Genomic DNA, 17,944 nt, shown 5'->3' with positions numbered 1-17,944 from the left:
ACCGATGACATTAGAAAAAGGCAGCATGGTTGGTATAGTGGTTAGCAATACTGCCTCACAGCACTGAAGTCATGAATTCAATACCTTGCCATGGCTTATCTGTGTGGAGTTTGTATGTTCCCCATGGGTTTGTGTGTGTTTCCTCCGGGTGCTCTGGTTTCCTCCCACATTCCAAAAATATACTGGTAAATGAACTGGGTATTGGCATAAAATGAATCTAATGTGTCCATATGATAGGCAATATAGATTGTAAGCTCCACTAGGGCAAGGATTGATATGAATGACTGAAACACTGCACAACATCTGTGCTCTATATACATAACTGTTAATATATAAATAATAATTAGTTTATGGAAATGCGTCAGTGTAATAAGGGAATATCTATATTGGTTCCGCTGACATTGAACTCCCGAGGAGGGATGTAGTCGGCATCCCGGCGCTCAGAATCCTGGTGCTTGAATCCTGACAGGAGTCAGAATCCCGGCGGCTGCAATTCCAACAGTAAGTATTAAGGTTAGGGGTTAGGCACTAGGGGGAGGATTAGGGTTAGGCTGTGGGAGAGGAGGGTTAGGATTAGGCTGCGGTGGGGGGGAGGGTTATGGTTAGGCTGCAAGAGGGGAAGGTCATGGTTAGGCTGCGGAAAGTTTTGGAGTAGGGTTACGGGAAGGGCTAAATTACTTACTTGCATGCTTCAGGATTTCCACCGTCGAGATTCTGACGCCGCGATTCTGACCACCAGCATTGTGTGTGCGGGATCGCGTATCCACACCCATAGTAGACATTGTACGTCATAAGCGGAGATCATGACTTAAGGTGCGTACACACTAGACCAGTGGTGGCTAACCTTGACACTCCAGATGTTGTGGAACTACATATCGCAGCATGCCTTGCCACAGTTTTAGCATGCCCTAATAGCAAAATGGTAGCAGTGCATGCTGGGATATGTAGTTCCACAACATCTGGAGTGTCAAGGTTAGCCACCAAGGCACTAGACGATACTTTGCACGATTCGCCCGATTTTGACGAATCTGAAAGACAAATCGTGCAAAATATGTGCAAATTGTGAGTGTCCACACAGCATCTATTTAGATTGATTTAAAATCGACCTTTAGTAAATATACCCCTAGATATTTGTTATTTCTTCAAGGTCCATAGGCTCCACAGGGAGACCTTGGGGTGTAGGTGATGGAACTGAATCCGGCACCATGCAGTTAAAGCTTTCAGCTCCCAGGATGCACTGGGTCCACTCTCCCTATACCCTGCCCCCGAGTCAGAGCCACCTCAGTTTCGTTGGTGCCTGGCCGGAGTTGGGTCACCATTGCTTAGGCAGGCCGTAAGCTATTATTTTTATGATTTCAATTATTTTATCTCTTCAGCTAGAGCGCGCAGCAACAGACTGTCCGAGGGACGTCTGCGCTGCCGCTCCGTCACCTCTCCGGGGCCGTGACGCCAGTACCGATCTGGAGATCTCGGCAGGCATTCCAGGGGTCAGCGCTAGCTAGAGCCCCCGGAGAGGACCCAGACTGCAACCGGACTTTAGGAGACAGGTAAAGCGGGTCACCGCTCGCGGTGACCCGCGTATTAAGGCAGTCGATACCTCCGGTCTCGGGACGGACCGGAAAGGGCTGAGTGTGGACGCAGACTCCAGCCATCGCGATCCACTAGACCACCAAGGACATTTTGGTGCAGGAAACCAGCGTCCCAGGGTTGATAATCAGCCTGGAGAGACAGCGTCCCTGTTTAAGCAGCTCCTCCCCTCAGCTCAGCACGCCTTTCCTCTGAGGTCTGGCTTCTCTGAGCTGTTCTTCTCCTCCGGCCAAGTCCCCTCTGAGGTGTCCGGTGGCCATTTTCTTCATGGTGCAATCGCAGCTCTCCCAGGACAGCGCGTGGTCCGGTCCCCCTACATACCTCTCTCCAGAGGGAGTTGAGTGTAGTGCCAATTTACAATAATTCCTGCATTGTACTGTGACTTGTGCTAGCGCTGCCTGTCTGTGTCTCTTTTTCTATCTGTCAGCATATGGCTATACCCTTTCTCTCTATCTCATGCCCTAATACAGGTGTGTTAGGGTGGATCATGCATAACCTCATATGTATATATATATATATATATATATATATATATATGTAAACAATATTTGTGGGGTCTGTCACATACTGTTGTGTGTTGCACTGTGCCATATTTAGGCAGCAGGTCCCTGCAGTTTACCCATAGCATAAGACAGGGCCAGTATATTGCTTCCCTGCTAGTATTAGTACATACTCGTGGTTGCATTGTACCCAGTGCCATATTGTGTGTTATCTTACTCTGTAGAGATGTCAGACAAGGGTAATGAACACATTTCTGCACCCATTCTGCAATACAGATTATGTACTGCAGTTTTCAGTGAGGAGGATTTGGTTTGGGATGGGTTATGTGTGTGGTGTTATAATCCACCAGGTACCTTAAACCCCCCGACATCGGTACAGGAGCCCCCTTGGGGTGGTCTTTTCTCAGATGCTGGCCTCCATTGTGGGCCGTCTAGCGGTCCCGGCTGCTTTTCCTCCTATGGGATTACAACAGCAGCCTGTCATTCCCTCGCAGGGACTACCTCTAATTATGCAGACCCCCTCCTGTGTCACAGCAGGCTGGCATTCTCACATCGGGATTACCTCAGGGTATACCTCCACCATGGATGTTTTCTCTACTTCAGTGCAGAGTCTGGCACCTTCCTCTATGGCCATTCAGACCATGTTGCAGAGTGAGAAACCTGTACGGCCAGCTAAGCGTCCTGTGTTGTCATCTCAGTCTACACAGCTATCAGAGTCTGAGATGTCATCTGATGACGGATAAGTGGCTGTGGCCTCTAACCCGGACTCCCCTTTGCAAGAGACGAAGAATAAATCAAGGATTAATATTCCTGCCTAGGTGCATGCGGTCAGATCCGTATTGGTTATAGAGGATGATGAGCCAGCCCCTAAATCCAAACACCCTCTGTTTAAACAGATAAAGATGACTTCGGCAGTATTCCCTCAGTCAGATCAGCTAGTGGACCACATGGCTGCTGTCTTGCAATTCCTGGCAAGAGGTATCAACCTCAGAAACGTTTGGCCTAATGTTACCCGTTTCCTGAGGCTCATTGTGAAAAGTGTGAATCACCCCCTGCAGTTGATTCCCACGTTACACGATTGATTAGAAGTGCAACGTTACCTATGCCTTCCATCTCTTCCTTGAAAGATCCCATAGATAGGAAAGTGGAAACTTGGCTGAAATCAATATACTCTCTTTCAGGAGCTGTTGCCCGCCCGTCCACGGCTATCTCCCGGGTATCTAAGGCTATAGAGAGTTGGGCCGATGCACTTGAGGACTCCTTCCCCTCGGAAGCTCCAGAGAATCAGGTGTCACTGGTTGGCCACATCCGGGATGCGGCTGCATATATCGGTGAGGCCTCTCTGGATGCTAGTCTACTGACATCCAGGGTCTCGGCCTTGGCCGCGTCTGCTCGCCATTCCCTGTGGCTGCGCTGTTGGAGTGCGGATGCCGATTCTAAAAATGCCTGGAGGCCTTACTCTATAATGGGGAGATTTTGTTTGGTCCAGACCTGGACAAAATTGTTGACACGTTGCCAAAATCAAAATCTGCGTTTCTGCCTTCAGCATCTGCTCATTCAAAGTCTCTTACCTCCTCCTTTCGGTCCTTTCGTCCCCAAGGAAATTTCAAAGGGCAGTCCTTTCCTAGACAGTCCACTGCCAAGAAGGCTGCCAAGTCTAAGAAACAGGCCTGGAGCACAAGACGTCCTGCCTCCAATCCAGAGGATAAACCCTCAGCCTGACGGGACGGGCCTCCCTCTGGGGGACCCAGAGTGGGAGGCCGACTTCCTCAGTTCGCTCAGTGCTGGTGTCAAACAACCAAGGACGCTTGGGTAAGAGAAGTGGTCTCTCAGGGGTACGCCCTCTCATTTCTTCGAAGACCTCCCTACCAGTTTTGCTGCACAGGTCTTCCTTTGGACAAGAACAAGGCCTTGAAGATCCAGAAAGCCATACGATCCTTGCTGCAAGCAGGGGTAATTGTACCAGTTCCACTATCTGAATGAGGGACTGGTTATTATTCTATTTCTGGTTCAGAAACCGAATGGGTTTGCTATACTGCAGCAACACTTCCAGTTTTGGGCGCTGCCCTTTGGCCTATCCACGGCTCCAAGGGTATTTACCAAAATTATGGCTGTCATGGCGGCCCATCTGCGGAGTCAGGGTATCCGGCTACTACCATATCTGGATGACCTCCTCTTGTTGGCAAGTTCTCCAGAAGTGCTTCGCCACCACTTGCAACTGACAATTGCTTTTCTACAGGTGCACGGGTGGTTAATCAATTGGAAGAAGTCCTCCCTAATTCCCTCACAGAGGATGGTTCATTTGGGAGCCCTTCTGGATTCTCAACGGAAAAGAATATTTCTGACTACAGAAAAAAATCTCCATATTACAACTACAAGTTCACAGATACCTCCACAGTTTCCAGGTCTCAGCACACTCAGAGATGCAAGTTCTGGGATCCATGGTGTCCACCTTCGACATGGTGTAATATGCTCAGTTTCACTCCAGGCCTCTGCAGGGGCTGATCCTCTCCAGGTGGAACGGATTACCCCACCAGATCAAATATCAGACAATGATGCTCTCTCCGAAGGTGCGTCTGTCTCTGTCTTGGTGGCTACTGGACTTCTCATCTAACCAAGGGTCGCACCTTTTGGATCCTGGACTGGGTACTCTTAACAATGGATGCCAGTCTCCGGGGCTGGGGTGCAGTGACCGATCCGTTCTCTTTTCTGGGGCGTTGGACAGTAGTCGAAGCAACCATACCAATCAACATATTGGAACTTTGGACTGTGTACAGGGCCCTCAAGCTGGCCAAGCACATACTTCACAGAAAACCCGTGCAGGTTCAGTCCGACAATGCCACCACAGTGGCTTACATCAACCATCAAGGAGGCACTCAAAGTCGGGCAGCGATGACAGAAGTTTCACGCATTCTGACATGGGCAGAGTGTCACCTCCTGGCCATATCGGCAGTGTTCATTCCGGGAGTTCTCAATTGGAAAGCGGACTTCCTCAGCTGTCACAACGTGCATCCAGGGGTATGGTCTCTTCACCTAGAGGTGTTTCAACTCCTAGTGGACAAATGGGGCCTCCCAGAGGTGGACCTCATGGCTTCCCTACACAATCACAAATTACCAGTGTACGGGTCCAAAACAAGAGATGCCGAGGCAACCTTGGTGGACGCTCTGTCAGTGAAGTGGACCTTCCAGTGCGCGTACCTGTTTCCTCCAGTCTCCCTTCCTCGAGTTCTTCAGAAGTTCAAAGAAGACTGAGGCACTGTCCTGCTGGTGGCTACAGCTTGGCCCAGACGTCATTGGTACTCAGATCTTCAGAGTCTCTCCATCGACACTCCGTTCCTGCTGCCTCAACATCTGGACCTGTTGTCTCAGGGTCCTTGCCTTTACCCAGACCTGGATCGTCTGTCTTTGATGGCGTGGCTCTTGAGACATCCCTCCTAAGGTCCAAAGGATTCTCTAGCTCTGTCATCAACACGATGCTTAGAGCACGTAAGCCTGCTTCTGCTAGGATCTACCACAGAGTGTGGCATACATATTTCCAGTGGTGTCTTCCTAGAAATTACAACCCCCAGGTGTTTCAGATCTCCAGAGTGCTGGCCTTCCTTCAAGCTGGATTGGACCTCGGACTCCACCTGTCCTCACTGAAAGTGCATATCTCTACACTCTCAGTATGGTTCCAAAGTAGAATTGCTCCACTTCTGGATATCCACACCTTCCTCCAGGGTGTCCTCCGGCTTCAACCTCCCTTTGCCCCCTCCCAGTGGCTCCTTGAGATTTGGCAGTAGTTCCACATTAATGAGGAAATTATAGTCCCGGTCTTTCAATCACCAGACCTCTCGGCAGGTGAGGCCTCCTTGGATGTGGTCCGCGCCCTCAGGATTTATGTGGACCGTACCAGTTCCCTTCGGAAATCAGACAGTGTACCAGTCTTCCTTCTCTCTTATCCTTCTCTGGCCTTTGGCTTATTATGAACTGAGGTGCCTCTGGCTCGGGGGCGGGGTATAGGGAGAGTAGACCCAGTGCACCTGGGAGCTGAAAGCTTTAACTGCGTGGTGCCCGGATTCAGTTTCATCACCTACACCCCGAGGTCTCCCTGTGGACCCTATGGACTTCAAAGAAAGAGAGTTAACAAAGGTAAGTTCTTACCATAACTCAAATTTTTCTTATTTATGCTGAAACTTGGAAGTTTTGGAATCATTGAGGAAGATCAGAGATGACTGTGAAAGGCTTCTGCTAAAGCTTGCATCAGGCAAGGGTATTTAAATCAATCATGTGCATGGCCTTGTATTGTTTCACCAGTTTGGAAGCAGAGGACCGACCACACATTTTTCACGTTCTAAGGACCGGTGGAATTTCTATCCTTATAATTGGACTTATTGGATATAAATATTTTCTGTGAATATTTGAAGTCATTTTACACAGTGCTGAATGAGGCACATGGTAAATATTTCTGTGTCAGTAAGATTGATTGCCGCATTCGAGGACAGCACATAGGTACTGTTACATCTATGTTATGGTCTTCTTGTTGAATGATCATTAGCATGTGACGCAGGAAGCATTTCAAAAATATGTACAGTACATAACCACAATGATAACCCTAAGGTGCAAGTTCAATCCTTGAACCTTACAGCAAAGTCAGATTGGTACCACAAAGGTTCATGAGATCTGATTGGGGTAGAAGTGTTTCTTGTCCATATGCCCCCGCAATAATCAAAAACTGTTCCTAAGTCCACATAGAGCAATTGAATACTTAATGTATAAAGCACGCATGCATAGTAATCCTACGGCAATAACACTCAATCACGTCAGATCCAAGTGTTCTTTTTGAAGCAGCTATAAATGCAGTAGAAGGAGTGGCTTCACTGACGTCCTTACCACCACACCGGGCACCATTAAGATTCAGTCATTCAGCTCTTTCAGGAAACCCAGGGACCTGCACTGCTGTGCTGTTTGGGTTTGTTACAGACAGAGAGCAAGGGAAAAGTGCAAGGTGGCAGCGGTTGTGACATCATCATGTATAAAAAGGATGTCTCATTCAGGGAAGCTTGCATTTTTGTGGTAGGCGGCCTAGCAGCTCCACCGCTAATATTGACAAATTGGCCTTAGGCGTCCCCTTTCTTCACTCTCTATTCTAGTCTTGTGGCTGTGGCTCTTGATGGTGTCATTACAAGGCACTATACTTTGTGCCCATTACTAATATGAATGAGCACATTGGGGTTGGGTGCTATTTTTACTATTGCTGCCCAAACCCTGTGAACTGTTCAAAGTCCAAATTTGTGATTATGGTAATAGTCTTTGTTTAATTACTGATATTTCTCAGGTTAGATCCCATGCTTCCCTTTACAGCTTGGAGTTTTCATGTCTAACCCTATCCTTATTCACATGGTATTCTTACCTGTTGCACAAAATTCCTTAACTTTATAGTTGCAATTGAATTTCTTCAACTCGTGAAAGTTTTTCAAAGTACCTCAATTCTTCCCACCAGTAACCACCCTTGCCACTAGGGAGTAACAATAGCCAGAGCACTCCATGTGACTGTTATGATTCCCAATGGCACTATTGGAGCAGCAAGTCACAGGCCTTTAGGAATAATAACACACAGGCAATATATGTGCCCTTATCTATAGGCCAAGGGAACTCAGGCCTTCATTCAGAGGCGGCCGTACGGTCTACGACGGTCAATGTTTGTCAAGTGCGCATGCGCACGAGGGAGCCGGCTCCTTCGTGCGCATGCGTGAGACCCACTACGACCGGGCCGGGGGGGTGGCAGCCCAAACGGAAGCGTTCCCATGGGAACGCCTACCGTTTGGGGGAGGCCCCACTGACATCACTAGTGATGTCAGTGGAGAGCTTCAGGCTCTGACCCTACCCTAGGGTCTCGTCGTAAGCCCCGATGCTCGCGATGGTCTCTGACCATCGCGACCATCACCCTAGCAGTCGTTAGAGCTGTGGGTGTAAACCCACAGCCTAACGACCGAAACAGAGGCGGGCGGTCAGGATGCAAGCGGCCGCCCAGTTTCTGAGCGACCGCTTGCATCCTCCGACCGCCTCTGAATGAGGCCCTCAGTGCTTATGCAATGCAGTTTCCTCCAAACAGCAGGCAGCATTTGCACTGTTTTGCTTCCAAAAAGTGCCAAGTCTGCTTGGTTGCAGACACAGGAACACAGTTTACCTGTATGCTTTGAGGCTACACGATGAGGTTAGGAAAAGCCAGGACCTCTGCAATTCATCCTTGGGCCCACTAGCACCTGCCTGCAAGACCGTATCAACTAGTGTAAGGGTTTTACCAGCTAGAATTAAATTACAAGCACTTTTCAAGTCACAACCACATTATGGGGTCTATTTACTAAGCAGTGTTAGGAGACAGAGTGAAAAACGATAAGAAAGTGATAAGGTGCCGGCCAATCAGCTCCCAACTGTCATCTCACATGCTGTGTTTGAAAAATGACAGTTGGGAGCTGATTGGCTAGCACCTTATCACTTTCTTATCACTTTTCACTCTGTCTCCTAATACTGCTTAGTAAATAAACCCCTATTAGCGTTAAGTTAGTTATTTCTACTTTTAGCAATGGTATAAATGTTTAAAGAAAACATAATCAAATATATAATTATTAGTATTCATTATATGAAACAATACATGTAGTAGTATATATTGAATTTTCGAGGAATGTGCATTGAAAAAAATTGCACATACACCACTGAATGAGAAAGTAAAAAGAATAGAAGTTTGCCCTTTAAAGGGTAAGCAATCAAAATTCCTTGTTATGTGAATGGATAAAACATATATGTATCTGTTTTTTGAACAAATAGGAATAACATGTAGTGTGACTTTTTAATATTGTGAAAGTCAGCTGTCTGAACTCAGAAAATGGGGCTGATAACCTTTTTCATTATCTGTCTGCTATAACACTCCATTTAAGGGGTACGGGATCGTGACAGTCAGAATCCCGACAGCTGCATCCCGACAGATTTTGGTAAGTATTTTAACCCTAACGCACCCCTTCCTCAGCCTAACCCTAACCATCAAGTCCCGCAGCGTAACCCTAACTCTCCCCTCCCGCAGCCTGTGCCTAAGCCTAGTACTTACCTCTGGGATATGTTGGGATGCCGCTGTTGGTATTGTGACCATCAGCATCCTGAAAGTTGGGATCCCGTCTGCATCTCCAATCAAAGATGATGTAGTGTGTAAAACATTTCACCCACTGAGGGTTGTGTTCTAAAGGAGCGTACATACTAGACGATATGCTCCCTAAGCGATATCGTCTAGTGTGTCCCCGGCATGCTGTGCTCAATGTCGTTCACGACATTGAGCACACCCGCTGAACGATATCATTAACGATATCGTTCAGCGCCGGGCTCTCTCCCTCATTCCATAACATGAAGCAACCTGACGACATCGTCAGGTTGACATGCATGTTAACCAGATGAACGATAATGACGAACGACCCGCGGGAACTTACGTCGTCGTTATCGTTCATCGTTTTTGTGTTAAAAATGGACGATAAAGTGGACGAATGAACGATAACGATATCATTATCGTTCAGTCATCAACTTTAATCGCCCAGTGTGTACGCACCTTTAAAGTAACAAGATTAGAAAGTGGCTGTAAAATAGACACATGTACTTCATATGGGATGCAGTCAGGAAGCCGATGGTCGAAATGCCGCGGGGACGGGGGGTTTAGGTTTAGGCACTTAGAGGGGGGTTAGGGTTAGGCACTAGGGGGGAAGGTTAGAGTTAGGCACCCCTAAGGGAGGGCTGGGGGGTTAGTGTTTGCATTACTTACCTAAATCCGGCCGGGATCTTCACCCCTGCCGGGCTTCCAGCGTCGGGATTTGCAGCTGGCGGTAATACATACTGATTCCCTTCATATTCCCTAAAAATGTTACCTCAACTTACGACTAAAAACGTGTTAGTAAATTGGAATAAAACTGATATTAGTTGTGTGGGGGGGGTTTATATTTTGAGTAAATTTACCACAATTTTACCACCAACTTATTGTCACTTTCTGCTTCAGCCACTTATTATATGGTTTGTAGTCAGCAATGCAAATAAAACAAATGATGGATTGGGGTATGCAGTAGCCACCAATGAATCCAGCTATGATGGCTCACAGTAGAGTGGAACACATACTGTAGGTTTAACAATATATGCACAATAATCAACAACATGGACATACTTGGTTAATTATGTGAAATTATAAGATTAGTATCATGTTGCCAAGACCCAGGATAAAAGGCCCCCATACATCAGCAATCAATTGGATGTATGTAAAAAAATCTGCAATGTATGGGTTCCACAGATCGTTGATTCCGATCAAAAAGTGATTGGAATTGGTGAATCAGATTGTCCAAGTAACGAGCCTTTTGTAGACCATTACTAGTAAAATGATGTGCCTTTCAAGTATGGCAGATTTGTCTTTCATGAAAATGATCTGCAAATCGCTGAAAAATATCTGTAATATATGGGTACAGATTGGCGGATTTGGGAATCTTTGAAATGGGGGAAAAAAATTACAGAATCTGTGAATTGTTTTTTTTTGTGATTGCTGATGTATGGGCACTTAACTCAGTAAAGGCAGGTATCCACTACCCGATTAAACAGAGCGATTGAACGATAACGACAACGTTATCATTCAACCGCTTGTTAATCGGGCACAAATCGGGTAGCTCAATGTATAAAAAACCACCAGCGACGCGCGTTTCCGCTTCTCGTTTTATCATCTTCCGAACATGCTGGTCAATCTGCCGATAACGACAGATTGATTGATCCTTCAGTGTAGGCACAGCACAGACTGTGAAACGACTGCATGATTACAATGTCGTAATCGTTCAATCGTTTCCCAGTCTGCTAGTGGATACGCACCTTAAATCCTTTTATGACAAATAGTTAGTCCGAGCATGAATGTTAAGGGCCCCATACACAGTGCGATAAGCACTTTGCGATGCAATGGCCAACATATCGGGCGGTTTTGACACACTCATTCCCATTCAAATTGTGCAACTCCTGTGTGAACAGGATAGTTTATAAGCTGCTGCTACTCTTATTATAATTTTAGAAATAAAATTGTAAAAAATTTTGCAATGGCTATCTAACACACCTATATATAGAAAATGCCAAAGCATATAGAGAGTCTTTCTTTTTTTAAATGTTTTGTTCTTCGTGAATGCGGTAATGGAGGAATGCCTATTATTTTCAGTAAATATTTAGGGCCTCATTTAGAACACAGAGTTAATCCAGATAGAAGGTGCAAATTTACACCTGTCAAAAACATGTTGCGCTCAATGGAAGGGGATTTCAAATGTCTGAGCAAATCTACAATAGGAGGAGGACTTCTCCTAGAGCAAATCTAAATATTAGTGTTACTATACAAAAGCTTAGTATTTATGTACAGGTTGAATCTCCCATATCCAAATTTCTTGGGACCAGGGGTAATTTGGATATTGGAAACTATTCTGTATTTTTGGAATATTTGCATACCATGAGATATCTTGGGAATGGGACCTAAATATAAAAACAGAATGCATTTATGTTTCATATACACCTTATACAGCTTATACACACAGCCTGCAGGCAGGGGCGTATTTATAATGGGTGCACACCTTGCACCCATAAAACAAATTTTTTCATACTTACCTTTCCGATGTCCCACAGAGTAGCCTGGAAAATGGCCACCGCGGACATTTTCCCTGTGTTTTGCACATACTCCGTAGGAAATCGACATTTTCCCGGTGAACTGCGCATGCTGCTTGCCTGGCAGTTCACCGACGGTAGCCGGGGCGAGAGGAGGGGGCCTGTAAGGGGAGTGAACACGGGCCCCCTCCTCTCTTAATACGCTCCTGCCTGCAGGTATTTTTATTCAATATATTCAATAATTTTGTGCATAAAACAAAGTTTGTGTACATACATGAAATTAATTTATGTTTCATATATACCTTATACACACAGCCTGAAAGTAAATTTATAAAATATTTTTAAGAATTTTGTGCCTTAAACAAAGTTTGTGTACATTAACCATCAGAAAGCAAAGGTTTCACTATCTCAGTCACGCTAAATAAAATTCTGCATTTCGGGATATTCCGTATTTGGGAATATTTGGATATGGGAGACTCAACCTGTACTACATGTGCAAAAGTGGGTAGGATTTTCTTTTCATGCAGTAATACAAAATTCCATTTGCACCTTTTACATTGTAACATGGTTTGTTCAAGTGCAAAGCTGGATCTTTTCCTAACTCTAAATGAGACCCATAGCGCACACGTCATCATGTAATATAAAAAGTAATAAAAAAAGTAATAAGTCAATGTAGAGCTTGTTTGCTAATTCCCTGTAATAGCTTGCCACGTTGCCGCATCTCAGGCCTACATACACCATACACTTCTTCTAATCTAACCTTTGTTGACATTTCCTGCTAAATCCATTTTAATTTATGTGAAAGAGACTGAGTAGGCAGAAACAGTGTGTATTTTGCTGCCATATTATATTTGGAACTATGAATAAAAAAACGCAAAGAGGTTTTTGTATTAACACAAAGACAAACATACTGTAGATGACTTCTTTATGTTATAAAGATACTAGTAAGGGTTTATTGAGGGATGACAGATCAACTTTAAGCAACCTATATTCTCAGTTATAAGTAGTCCTGTAATGTGGGTTTCTTTGAAGTGAAACTTTGATTAGGAAAATGCTGGATATACCAAAGTTACTGATTTTCAATGATAAACTTAACTAGAAAATTTGCATTGGCCATATACTGTTAGACGTAACGCTATTCAAGTAATTCAGACTTCTAAAGCTAAGATAATCATATTCACTATTTTCACATTCAAAAACACTACATGCACCTTCCATGAGTACACTGCAGAGTACAATCATTGGGGTAAGGTATCCAAAGCAAGAATGGGCAAATTCCAGAGTTGTTTGCCACATGTTATCATGTCTTGTAACAGCGTTTGTACAAAGTATGATGGATTTAATGCCAGTGCATTATGATTTGAGTGAAGACATTACATACCTATTTAAATTGCAATTCGTGCTCATGATTGGTATTAGAAGAGAGTCATGGTTACCTACACTGCAGTATTCCTAAATTTGCAGCCATCTGTATAATACACTAAAATGAGATTCAGTTCTGCTTGAACGTAAATCGAATGAGCTGCAATTGGTGCAGATAGGACCAAGGTGAAAGTTTTCCTTGCTGATTTGCAAAGTATTGCAATTACTGCAGTGTGCACAGATCACCATGCTAGCATTGTATTCTCTACTGTATTGTTCGCTCTTTCAAAAAGAATAAGATGAAACCATAGCCAATTACACTGCCCATGTCCTGTGATTCCATGATTAGGTTGTTTGATTTGAATGAAATCAGATGACTATCGGGATTAGCAATATATATATGTGTATCATATACTCAACCCTGAAAGAGACCTGTTTATTACATTTACAATCCTCTGTAAAAAGATTACAACAGTATGGACAAATGTATTGATTTCTTGGTCACAGCCAATGAAGTACAGATATATATTAACCTACAGTATCTGCAATTACTGTAAAAAGATACGATGTGTCACCAGTTTTTTGTTTTGTTTTGTTTTTCAGAATTGAGTCTCATACAGTTGAGTATTTTTATGATCTTATTTCTGAGGCTCTTTAGAATTGCAATAGTCAACTGATGAATAACAGGAGAGAGAGAGAAACAGAAAGTGCAATCACTCTCCTATAACACACCTTCTACATAGAACTTCCAGGATGTAGTTTCCTATTTTGTTCTTTCTCAAGGTACGGATTTATTTTTAATCTCAATCATTTACTTTACGTACATTAACCTATATTAGGAGTTCTTCACTTTAAATGAGGCTGCACAGAGTTGTGTACCCTGATAAATAAAGGGAATTGTGTATGGATAGTTTATGTTTTCTTCATCAAATATAGGATAAGGTTCGTTTACCCCTCTCCCCGTAGATAAAGATCTTAAGGGACCTCTGTAGTGTGTGCAGCACATTTTCTTGTTCCAACTGCCTGAGACACTCAGTAATAGTGGATCTATTCAGTCACATCTGTTACTGGGAGATCTGTTGCATATCTAGTAGTTGTGAACTTTGCCTCAGCAAACAGGACATTGATAAAGCATGGGGAAAATAGAGATCAGGAGGGAAAGAGAGCTAAATTACACAATTAATTAATGTGCATATTAAGTTAACCCGGGTCCGATGTCTTACAAATCTACAAAATAATTCACGAATAAAGGACAGGTCACAGGTACATAAATATCCGACCATAGGCCCTCATTCAGAGCCACTCGCAAACAGCAGTACGCTCGTTGCGTTCCGATGTTGAATAACCGCGCATGCGTCGGTGTAACAGTGCGCATGTGCGTACGGCAGATTGCGAGCTTTTTTGGTCTCGTTCGTCAAATAGCGTACAGGAAGTGACCTGTCAAATGTGATTGACAGAACAGGGCGTTTTTGGGTGTTGACGGGGGTGGAGATGGAAAAACGCAGGCGTGGCGAGGCGTTTTTGGGGCGTACATACATTAGCAAATGCGAGCGTAAAATGTGTTCGGACCGACTCATACGTCACTGGATGATCCTCTTTCCCTTCAAAATGCTCGCACAGCTTAGGGTCTGGATTACTCGACCACATTGGCGATGGCCTTCTCCTCCGTCCCTGGACTCCACGATGTTGTTGCGATTAATCGCGGGAGGGCTGAAAAGCAATTAGTGTTGTATTGAAAACCGGCTTGGTATGTGTTTTGAAATCAGTTTTTTATGGGATAGCACAAAACCGTACGCAGGTGGAAATCAGAGCTGCTAATGTCAGGATGACACAATCAATTTGCGTACATTTGTGGGGGTTTATTTTGCCCTCAATTTGGTGGTTAGGGCCTATTGTAACAATAATGTCATCATGTTTTAATTTTCGCACCATTTTATTTTTGCCTCTTGAATTTGCCTCGTTATATGATTTTTTAAACGTTCCTTAAAGAGCCCATTTTTTTTGTTTTGTTTTGTTTTTTTTTCCCAGTTTTTGCCTTTTGGTCCAGGATTAAATTTAACCCATTTGTACAATAATTTCACAATCCAATGTCAGATTTTTTGTTTCAATTTATTGCTCAAACAAAATTAAAAACAATAAACAATTTGGGAACATCTTTTTTGGCCAAAGATATGTCCCAAAATCAAACAAATTGGCCCAACATAACTGTTGACATAAACATACAAAAAAAAATTAAAAACATTTCACAAGAAAGGAGAGGGAAGTTTTGACCAGAAAGGAATATGAGCCAAGCACAGAAGGATTGTGGGAAAAGTCACCATTGCTGTCATCGTTTTTTCACCCGTTTGGATGGGGGAGGGAGGGCGCCAGACCGAGTCCGGGATGTCATCGGGCTGGCCTGTCCAGAGGCAGATGTTGTGGCCTCTGGACTAGGCACAGGGCTAGGCACATTTGGAGGATTGGCTGATGTTGTGCCAGAGGTGGAGGATCCTGATGTTCCGGCAGGAAGGGAGGTCGGCTCCACCATGTGCTGGCGAATGAGCTGCTCCAGGGCATTGGCGATGCGGATGTTGGCCCTGGTATTTTCCGCCAGGGCCTGACCAATGGTCACGTTGGCCGCAGCATTTTGCTCCAGGGCCTCAGCCACCCGTAGCAGACTGGCGTCCATCCTCTGCAGAATCTCCGTATGGAAATCCGATTTGAAATTGAGTTCTGTGAGGAGGGACACTGCCTGCGAGGGGGATTGCCCTGGACTGGCTTCTGCAGGGTCCTCAGCCGGATGTACTGGTTCCTCCCCTGCCGAGCCAGCAGAAATTCGGCGGCCAAGGCTCCCCTCTGGAGCAGACTCATCCGCCTGTGTCTCTGTTAGGAAAAAAGAGAAAAGCCTCACATTAGAATCTACATATTGGCACAATAACATTTCAGAGTTGATAACATCCAAAGATTTACCTGGGACAACATGAGGAGCCGCAAAGTCTGGCATGTCCGTATCCATGTTGGACACGCCAAACACCTCCACAGGCTGCACACACCCCTGTGCCAGCTCTTCTAAATCGGTCAACTCCAATGACACAGGGGTGGGACCCCCACCTGTCCCCCTTGCATGCCTAGCCCTGTCCGCGAGTTTTTGCTTTAGGCGATATTTGAAGTCGCCCCATCTGTGGGAAAAAATGGAAGCCATTATCCTTTTGTTTAAAATGGTGTTTGTTTTTAGGGGGGGCAAGTGTTTACTTACCGCCGTTTGACATCCTGGGCTAGACGGACATAATCACCCACCCTATTGACAGCAACGGCTACCTCTTCCCACATTCTCCCCTTCTGGCTTAGACTCATATTCCTGCCTGCCTGTGGCAGGATGTCCACACACTTCTGTATCAAAACCTCCATCTCCTTTCTTGTGAAATGTGGCTGCCTTTTTTTTTTGGCAGCTTTGGCCGGAAGACTGGGCCCGGCAGCCTCTTCCATGTCATCCTCCTCACCTATTTGTGTAAATATTCAGATTTCACAAAATCCCAACTTGCCCAATCTTATGTTTCAAATTAATCATTGATACAAAATGCATGAAAGACTTACCGCCTGACTCTTGGGCATTGTTTCCCTGGTCTGTCGCCATGTCTGAGGTCCAATCAAGAAATACCCCAGAATTTTAATGTTTTTTCGTGACGTATTTATACATGCGTCCTTATTTTGCGGCCGCATCATTGGTTGTGCGTTCCTATGATCCCTCCTTAATTTGTGCGGGAAACGAAACACTATTTATGGCTTGGTGTGTCTCGAGTCGAGGTGGCGTTTTTGGATTGTTGGAGGTTACCTTGGCTGGAGTTTATTGTTTGCGTATAAAGGAGTTGGCGGTTGGAGATTATTTTGTTTGGTAGATTTGCGGTTTTATTTTCCGTTCTCTTTTTTGTTTTTAATTTTTTTTACCTCGTTTCTTGATTTGGTAAGTTTTGTGAAGTCTAACTTTTGATCAATTGTTGTTTCATTGTGTTTCTTCATTTTTGTAAATTTTTGATCCATAATTTCATATATTTTAGCTTTTGATTAATTTCGGACCCAAAGACCTTTTGATTTGGACTCTTATATATTTGCTCTTGGTAAGTCCATTTTTTATCTTGTATTTGTGAACTAATTAGCGCATTTTTCACAGTTTGTATAGTGACTTGTATTTGCGAACTAATTAGCGCATTTTTACTACTTACTATTGTGACTTGTATTTGCGAACTAATTAGCGCATTTTTACTACTTACTATTGTGACTTGTATTTGCGAACTAATTAGCGCATTTTTACTACTTACTATTGTGACTTGTATTTGCGAACTAATTAGCGCATTTTTACTACTTACTATTGTGACTTGTATTTGCGAACTAATTAGCGCATTTTTACTACTTACTATTGTGACTTGTATTTGCGAACTAATTAGCGCATTTTTACTACTTACTATTGTGACTTGTATTTGCGAACTAATTTGCGCATTTTTACTACTTACTATTGTGACTTGTATTTGCGAACTAATTTGCGCATTTTTAAATGCTTATTAATCATTTTAATTTTTTTGAGGTTGCCCTTTCGCTTTTTGGGCAAACATTTCAACCCATTTGGATGTACTGTGTGCAATGTCGTTTTGCTCTTTTGCCAAATGTGTGTTTCGCATATTTTAAGTTTGGTCTAGCACAAAATTTAAAAACAAAAATGCACAGAGTGAAATTTTTCCAATAATTTTTGTGATTAATTTCAGTTTGGACGTATCATGACAATACCCCGGCATGTAAGCAGCAATGGATGGTATCATCAAGCTAAGTTGTTTTGAATTTTCTTTTGGGGTGGGTCCAAAGCCTTACATTCCAATCTTGCAATTTCAGGTTGA

The 17,944-nt window shown here is 44.1% G+C and overlaps 1 protein-coding gene across 1 annotated transcript in view; it reads left to right on the top strand.

The window, feature by feature from the left end:
* Positions 1–17,944, top strand: part of SLC45A3 (solute carrier family 45 member 3) — an 81,917-nt gene that overhangs the window by 20,211 nt on the left and 43,762 nt on the right. The window contains exon 2 of the mRNA XM_088479622.1: positions 13,683–13,862. The gene's annotated coding sequence lies outside the window, so the exon portion shown is untranslated. The remainder of the gene's footprint in view (positions 1–13,682; positions 13,863–17,944) is intronic.

This window comes from Taudactylus pleione, unplaced genomic scaffold (assembly GCF_031769625.1).
Source record: "Taudactylus pleione unplaced genomic scaffold, aTauple2 ptg000242l, whole genome shotgun sequence".
In the NCBI taxonomy this organism is placed as follows: Eukaryota; Metazoa; Chordata; class Amphibia; order Anura; family Myobatrachidae; genus Taudactylus; species Taudactylus pleione.
The sequence above is the reverse complement of the archived record's forward strand: the minus strand, read 5'-3'. Positions and strand labels throughout refer to the sequence as shown.